General features: G+C 39.9%; 2 long non-coding RNA genes across 2 annotated transcripts in view; one reads left to right on the top strand and one right to left on the bottom strand.

Annotated features, from left to right (window-relative positions):
• The window catches only part of LOC109319222, a 13,940-nt gene extending 6,513 nt beyond the window's left edge, over positions 1-7,427 (top strand). Inside the window, exon 3 of the long non-coding RNA XR_002103418.1 lies at positions 7,417-7,427. This is a non-coding gene — a long non-coding RNA (uncharacterized LOC109319222). The remainder of the gene's footprint in view (positions 1-7,416) is intronic.
• Positions 3,962-8,273, bottom strand: part of LOC109319221 — a 19,028-nt gene continuing 14,716 nt past the window's right edge. Inside the window, exon 3 of the long non-coding RNA XR_002103417.1 lies at positions 3,962-3,997. This is a non-coding gene — a long non-coding RNA (uncharacterized LOC109319221). The remainder of the gene's footprint in view (positions 3,998-8,273) is intronic.

Below are 8,273 nucleotides of genomic sequence, written 5' to 3' on the forward strand. Positions count from 1 at the left end.
GACAGGCTGAGAGCCATGGGGCTCTTAAGCCTGGAAAAGTGCAGGCTCGGGGTGATCTGATGGCCACCTAGAAGTTTATCAGGGGTGACCACCAGAATCTGCGGGAATGTTTGTTCACCAGAGCGCCCCAAGGGACGATGAGGTTGAATGGTCATAAACTACTACAAGACCATTTCAGGCTGGACACAAGGAAGAATTTCTTCACTGTCCAAGCCCCCAAGGTCTGGAACAGTCTACCATCGGAGGTGGTTCAAGCACCTACATTGAACACCTTCAAAAGTAAATTGGATGCTTATCTTGCTGGGATCCTATGATTATGATTTGGGCTGGACTCGATGATCTTCCAAGGTCCCTTCCAGCCCTAATGTCTGTGAAATCTCCTACCCCTCTCCCTGGTCCACCAATGAAGCCTTCACCACCCTCTCTTCACACTAACTAAACATTTACCACCACCCTGTGCTTGTATGTACTGTCTGCTGTTGGTGAGTACCAAAACCATCTTGTAGAAGTGATAGAAATGGTTCTGGGAGTCAGTACAGTCAAGGCCTTGGAACGTATCCTTATTATTGTTACATTGAAAAGTGGGTTCCCTTTATGTGAATTCGAGTTATACATTGTTTTCCAGGAACGCATGTACAGCATAAGGTGAGGGAAACCTGTAGTTAAGTATTTGCAGGACTGGCAGTTAAGCCAAACAAATATAATACAGCACAATATAAGCACAAATATAAGATATTGAGGCATCACTGGGGTGACAGTGATGTAACAAAGGAGGGATGACAGGGAGACCAACCCAGGTACCCACCTTTGGAAGGTTATTTTGGTCTCCCAATTCAATTCAGATTCGGTAATTTTGCCTCCGAATCAGGCCGAATCGTCTCTGAATCGAATTGTCAACCAAAGCTTCGCATACCCCTAGTGGATATATCCTGCCACAGAATCTGGAGCTCCAGGGTCCCAGTAGGGCAAGCCACTGGTGGCAGGAGGTTGAATGTTCTGACACAGCCCTGCTTGTTCTGCAGCCACTGTCCCCACTGCCAGGCCCACCAATGCCTCTGCTGCAGCTGCCACTATCCCTACCACTGTCACCTCATGCCCAAGGCCGTATCCAGTGCCCCAGTGTCCACATCCAGCATAAGGCACACAATGGGTTTGATATCCCTGCTGTAATGTCCTTGTAGTGATTGCATTCAGTACAATTGGGTTTTTTTAGAATCTTATTTTTAAGATGAAAATATCAAAATGTCTCAATAGCAATAATATTTTTTCTCTTTGTAATATATTCAAATTCTGTCAGGACAAGCCATCTCGGTTTCAAAAGTCTGCCTCTTATCTATACTGACACCAAAAGGTTCTTAGAGATCTTCAGACCCTTAGAAGGAAAGCTGCCAAACAGTAGCTCTAATTAGTACAGGCATTTTGCAGTAGTTTGTAGCACTGCAACACTTGCGGGGTTAACACTTGCCTGCACTGTCTCCTCTGCCAATTCTCTGCCTTTGAGTTTCTCCTAAATGGAGCACCCGATACAAATCCACTACACTTTGTTAAGCATAGGGGCAGCAAGTGTGGTTAGCTCTCCTAGAAAAAGGTTCTTTTTCTCCCTCCCTATGCCAGGGCTGCTTTAAGGCTGACTACAATCTCAATTTAAACATACGCCATTTTTTTTTCATTGCTTTCTTTCAAAGACGGGCTTCTAACTTCTTTTGGAAATTTTTGCTGTTTCTCACGGAATTAAAGTACAAGTGATTTATGAAGGAAAAAGAAGAGATTAATTATTGCATAAATACCCTGTTTCCTAAATGCAGATTGGCCTGATAATGAAAAATATCTATGCCAATTATCTTTGTGCCTTTCTAAAGTTCCCTGATCCATGGTATATGAGAGAACTCTTTTGAGAGAAATGATCGGTGCTAGTCTCAAAAAGAAAAGTCAGTGAATTTCATAGTGTGTCAGAAGACACCCTGCCACTCAGGCTGGACATTGTGGTCAACAAGTATGAAATGAGGAAATACTGAAATGTCTACTTATGGCTCTGAACTCACATTCCAGGAGAATATGGACATCATGGTTTCTGTAGAAACTCCTATCAGGCTGTCCCAAGGGCTGAAGGCATACACAAGAATGTACAAAATAACAGGGTTTTTCCAGACAAACATCAGGTAATTGTAACTGTTTCTACATATAGGATATAAGTCACTTGGAAGTGATATTTTTATTCTAAAAGCAAGTAGTGTTCACCCACTGTATATGTATAGAGGACACATTGAATACCCTGAACACAGAAGAAGACAGCTGCATTCAGGGCTAGCGGAAAACAGTGCGGGGGAGAATTAGTCAGAAGTAAAAATTATTTTACATAGCATGTGTCAGTGCTTTAATCTGGATTCCTGGTGACACCATTACTGGAAATAAAGGCACATTACATAGAAGTGGATACAAGAACTGTTACAATCACTTGACTCATTTAAAAGTACTATAGCAATTTCAGTCATCATCTTTTGCAACCTACCAGAGTTGAACTTCAGACTTCAAGGGAGAAACTATGATGGGTACTATTGACAGGCAGATTGAACCATGGTAAAATAGTCAGAGGCAACTTTTGTGCACAACAATGATTAGGTATCCCTTCGAAGCTGATGGTGGTTTTTAAAAAATCTGACTGAGCTAGCCAGAAATTCACATGATATGCAATCTACATGCATATTCTCTTGTTTTCAAGAGGGAACTGGGTAGCTTGAAAGGCACCGCTGTAAAATAAACCATAAAGCCAAGTAACCGCTCAAGAAATACATAGCCTGAAGAGCACCAGAGCACTGTAAGTCAAACACATCTTCATTGTCTAGTGAAAACAAAAATTATGTCACTTGCACAAGGAATGTGCAGTTGCCACTGTATACGTGTTTTGGGGTGCCAAAAGATGGTGCCATCAGAATCTGTGGAAAAGATGAAGCAGTAGAAAGTGTAGTGATATGAACAATTTTCTCTCTGAATTTGCTTGTATTTAGAACAACTTTACCTCTGGAGCCAAGGCTGCTAAGCTTGATGGCAAATGGACAAAGATTGAAAAACAAAAAAAAAGTTGCCAATGAACACTATGCTTTAACGTTTGGGGTGTCAGCCTAAGTTTTGTAGCAAAAATCTATGAACCACAAAAGAACAATGTTACTTAAGCAAAAAGCTAATGGATCTTAAGAATTTAGATGCTACTTAAGAGGATTATAGTCAAAATTGTTGAAAACAAATATGTATTTTTCCACAAATCCATCATGTATTTAGGTCACGTTATTAATGCAAATATTCTTCAGAAGGTGTCAGCAAAGATCAAGGCCATTGTGAGCAACCAAGTTACTGAAAATGAATGAATTCTTGCTGGGAAGGGGGATATTGAACTTTTAGGGATGTTGCATTTCTCACCTGTACTGTAATGATCTAGGGGAGAAAACAGAACTTAGATAAATGTGGCAAAACTTAAAAGATGGTAGGATGTGTTAGACTTGCAAGTTTGATACGATCACAATTGTCAATGCAACTGCCATGTAATACAACCCCTTTGACATTCAACATTATGCCCTATTAACAAAAGGACACTAAAGAAAGCCAATGAACACACATGGAAGGAACCTGGAAGTTTCCTCACAATGTTGTAACGATAAAGATTCATGCTTTTCACAGACCATTTAACTCCCATCTATCTTCAGACCTCACATGGGTAATATGTTTTTATTTGCCAACCATACTTATAATATCAAGTAGAGACAGGCTGTGGTGCACAGCTTGTCTAAGTTATCTTTGGTATGCATGCCTGCAAAGGTTTTGACAGCTGACATTTCCTATTATGGGAAAATATAGAACAGACCTTTGACTATTTAAAAATAAGAAAATATACACAGGATGGTCCAATTTCATCTTAAATTTTGGACCTGGTGTTGACTAGCAAAATTATTTTAGTTCTTCAGATCTTACATCTAGAACGGCTTCATGTCTTTCCTCTTTGGGACTGAAAACAGTAGATAGAAAACAATAGTCTGGTCACTTTCAAGCACCCAAGATTTAAACGGTTTTGTCACCTTCTCTAAAGATCACATATATGTCCCTCCTCTAGTACTTTCTGCATAAATTTAAAGATGTGAGACCTAAAAGTTTCTGCTTTTTATGTGTTGTATTCACAAAAATGTACTATTATTATAATTTTGTGCATGAGAACACTGACCTATTTTATAAAGATCTTTGGGGATGAGTCTATTCTGAAGACACCATACGCATTAATGTGTTTTGGTTAAATCCTCACAGACTGAAGTGAAAACAGACCACTTAGATATGGAACTTCCAGTTTAAATCAGAAAGGTAGATGGCAAGCATTAATTCAAAAACAGGTGGCTTTTTGCTCATAATATTTTATAGCTTTCATTGCTTTACAGTGGAATGAGCTAACCCACAGCTCCCCTCCTGACCCACCAACATCCTCAAATTTAGTGAAAAACAGGTGTTTGATTATCTTAGCTTTCACTTGGAACTCACACAAACACAGAGGCTTCTTTGCAGCCCAAAAATACTTCTTTCACATAAAACCTGGAAAGCAAACAACAGAGTATGCACCGGAAAATAAGTAAATGTACAACAACCAAAAACATCACAACCTTGAAATGTAAAATACAAGTTGTTGCTCATGTCCAGAAGTTGTAAAAGTGCAAGAACAGAACAATAAAAGCTCTTTCAAAAAACCTCATGGAAATATCTGTAAAACATGGAGTGTTATAAATCAGTCCCTTGGTTTTGCCAGATCCATTAAAAACTATTACTAAGACTACACATACCCCAACACAAAACCCTAGAAATCTAAAGAAATTTGGATGGGAACTGCGTTGCCGGCAAATCCCTTATCTCAATCCCCCAAAGTTGCAGAAAGCTGAATTTGAATTTGAGTGCATCTCTGTTAAAAATCTTGGAGGCTTTATGTATTTAATGGCCTCTATCTATTACCTCTGACCCAAGGCAATTAACATTTTGAGGGATGTATTTAAGTAACCTTCCTCTCAAGATACCAACTGAGCCACAGAAACTGCAATAGAAAAAGGAAAGACAAATCCTGTTTATCTTAATTACATGAGTTGTTTACTGAAGTTGGCAGGACTATATCTTCAAGTGAAATAAGCAGGATTAGGCTAAAAATTTCTAATGATTATAACATAAGGAAAATACATATGAAGAGTAATTTTTCTCTTTATGTGCACTCTATGTCTAGTTAATGTTTGTATGTTTATGTGTGATGAAGGATAATGTAGATTAGTGGTTCTCAAGTAGGGTGCTGCAGCAATACTTTAAGTGTATGGCAGGGTACCACCCAATATTAGCACTGTTAGTTGTGCAAAGATGAACTGGATTTCAAATAGGAGTCCATATCGTCAAAAACATTCCCCCTCGCTGTGGTTTTTCTCAGCTCTTTTCAACAGAACATTGTCTTTTTTTGTAGACAAAAAACAAGTGAAAGCTAAGAGTTGGCACTCTCTGAGGGTTGTCTCAGTCTGAAAAGGTTGAGAAGCAGTGATACAGACAGTACTCAGTTAAGAGGATTACCTATTAAACTAAACCATTCCATTTTTCTGAGCTTTATTCTTCCTTTTGTTTCATGATTTGTTCATTAAGTTTGGAAAGTCAGTTACTATTTTCCTCACAAATAAATACACTGTAAACACACAGACATTTATCTAGTAAGAGAGATTCTTAGAAGCCATGTACACTTTTAACTAAGACGCCTCATTTTTTTGATACAGCTCTTTCACACAGATGAGCTACGTAAAATTCAAACCCAGGGTAACTGGGAGCTATTCATTTGAAGTTCTTATGGCTTCTGTATTACACTATGATACATATTGTTGCAACCCCCCGCCACACACACACACACACACAACCTTGCTATAATTTTATGAAACTGGCTTTTGTTTAAAGAGTTTTATTGGACTTAGTAAGTTTGTTTTAAGAACGTGTTGGAAGGAAAGGAAAAACATCTGCCTTCTCATGTTACATCAGCCCATGGGGGTCTGTAATTTACATTTTTTTGCAGCTCAAACATTCAAGAATAATGGAATGGCAGCCCAAGAAATGCTAAAAAAAATCAAATTAAATAAAAGCTAAAAATATATATAAACATAAACCAGATCTCTAAGGCTGAAGTGAAGTATTTCAAATTAACTGGCCAGTTGATTAATGAAGCCAGAAAGAAAAACTCCAGATCAAGTTAGGACTTGCATATATATTTTTCCATAGAGTTCAGGTAACTGAAATGTTTTGTTGTGAATGTCTTTTTTTCTCCCTTATCAATAGTCACATTCAGAACTATGTCTTCCTTTTTCAGCATTTAAATAATTTAAAGTTGATTTATTTTCCCATCATACAAGTGTTCAGACATTACAAAACTTTTTTATTTTTGGTGAGTATTTTGCTATTTTGATATATAAGTATATATCATACAGGGGGTCTGTCTGCCACCAAGATCAGTGTAGTAATAAAAAACATTGTCTTAAAAGCACATAAAGAAGGCAATCCAAATATCTATAACATGAATCTTACTAAAAGAAACACTGATGAAGAATGTAAATTTAACCTCTTTGTCAACATACATTCTGTGACCGTGACTGTGTTAGCTGGCTTAAGATACCTACCTTATGAAAACTCATACAAGCATGCATTTCCAATCATCTTGTTAAGGATGTATGTTTAGGTACATGTGTGTTGGGAAACTATATTTCTACATGCAGAGACAGAAATTGAGGAGCTAGACAAAAAATAGCTAATTCTAAGTCTTTCTGTCAGGATGTGTGTGTGTGTTGAGACACAGTTAAGGGTGAAAGGGAATAAGTGAGAGGAACAACTCTCTCTCACAGAGAAAAGGAAGCATGAATGGAGAGATGTATCCCTAATGGTTGTGAGTATGGGAGGGGCTCAGAGCGGGGAGTACTTGTAAGACCAGGTGCTTCATGCTATCTATGCACCAAAGATTCTACAGAAAACATGCAATCTAAATAAAGGTTTGTGACATGTAAAAGTGATTAATTGCTCATATTTTTAGCACACTAGCACCCAAATCCCCAATAAGTAACAGGAGTCTCATTGTACTAGGTACAACACAAACACACATGACCATATCACACTTGTCTAAAGTCCTTAAAGTAGAGAAGACAAGGAACATAGGAAACATAGGACTCCTATGGAGGAGTCCTGTGCTTCCTATGTTCCTTGTCTCACCTTCTGGTAAGGTCATAATTTCCTTACCATTGACTATTAGTCTTGGACAGGGGGACTACCGCCACTGCTGGCCCACTGAGCAACTCTTGCAGAGCCAGCGGGCCAAGGCACTTAAGGGAGCCCACCCCTGCCCCAGCCCTGGTACAATCTGTGGGCAAAGCAAGAGCCCCCAAGGGCTTGCCTGTACACAAATGCCAGGAGCTTGGGAAATAAGCAGGATGAACTCGTCCTCCTGCTTAACACAAATAATTACGATGTCATAGGGATAACGGAGACCTGGTGGGACTCCACCTATGACTGGACCATGGGTATAGATGGCTATACCTTGTACAGAAGAGGTCGAGTAGATAAAAGGGGCGGGGGTGTAGCTCTCTATGTTAAAGAAAGCTACACGTCCCTGCAAGCTGATGTTGGCAACCAGGGTAGACAACTGGAGACCCTCTGGGTTAAAATCCATGGGGAACATGGAACAGGGGACACAACAGTGGGAATCTACTACAGACCTCCCAACCAAAGTCAAGAGCTTGACCAGGAGTTTGCTCGGAAACTGGCTGAGGCTGCATTCTCCAGGACCACAGTTGTCATGGGTGACTTTAACTATCCAGATATCTCATGGGACGATCACTCAGCAAAATCCGAGCAGTTGCAAATCTTCCTATCATGTGTGGATGACCTCAACCTGACTCAAGAAGTCTACAGGCCAATGAGAGGTAAAGCACTGCTTGACTTGGTACTGCCTACAGGGGATGACCTAATCGGCAACCTAGTGATTGATGGGAAGTTGGGTAACAGCAACCATGAGCTGATCACCTTCACCAACTGCCACAAATCTGGCAAGCCAGTCAGCAACAGGGAAGTCCTTGACTTCAGGAAAGCCAACTTTGACAAGCTCAGGAGGCTTGTCAGTGAGGCCCTAAGGGACCATGACCCCAGGGGGAGGGGAGTTCAGGAAGAGTGATTGCTCCTCAAGGGAGCAATCCTCAACACACAAGCTATTACTATTCCATCTTGGAGGAAAGGCAGCAAGAGGG

The sequence above is a fragment of the Crocodylus porosus genome, unplaced genomic scaffold (genome assembly GCF_001723895.1).
Source record: "Crocodylus porosus isolate Cpor-Errol unplaced genomic scaffold, CroPor_comp1, whole genome shotgun sequence".
NCBI classification, from domain to species: domain Eukaryota; kingdom Metazoa; phylum Chordata; order Crocodylia; family Crocodylidae; genus Crocodylus; species Crocodylus porosus.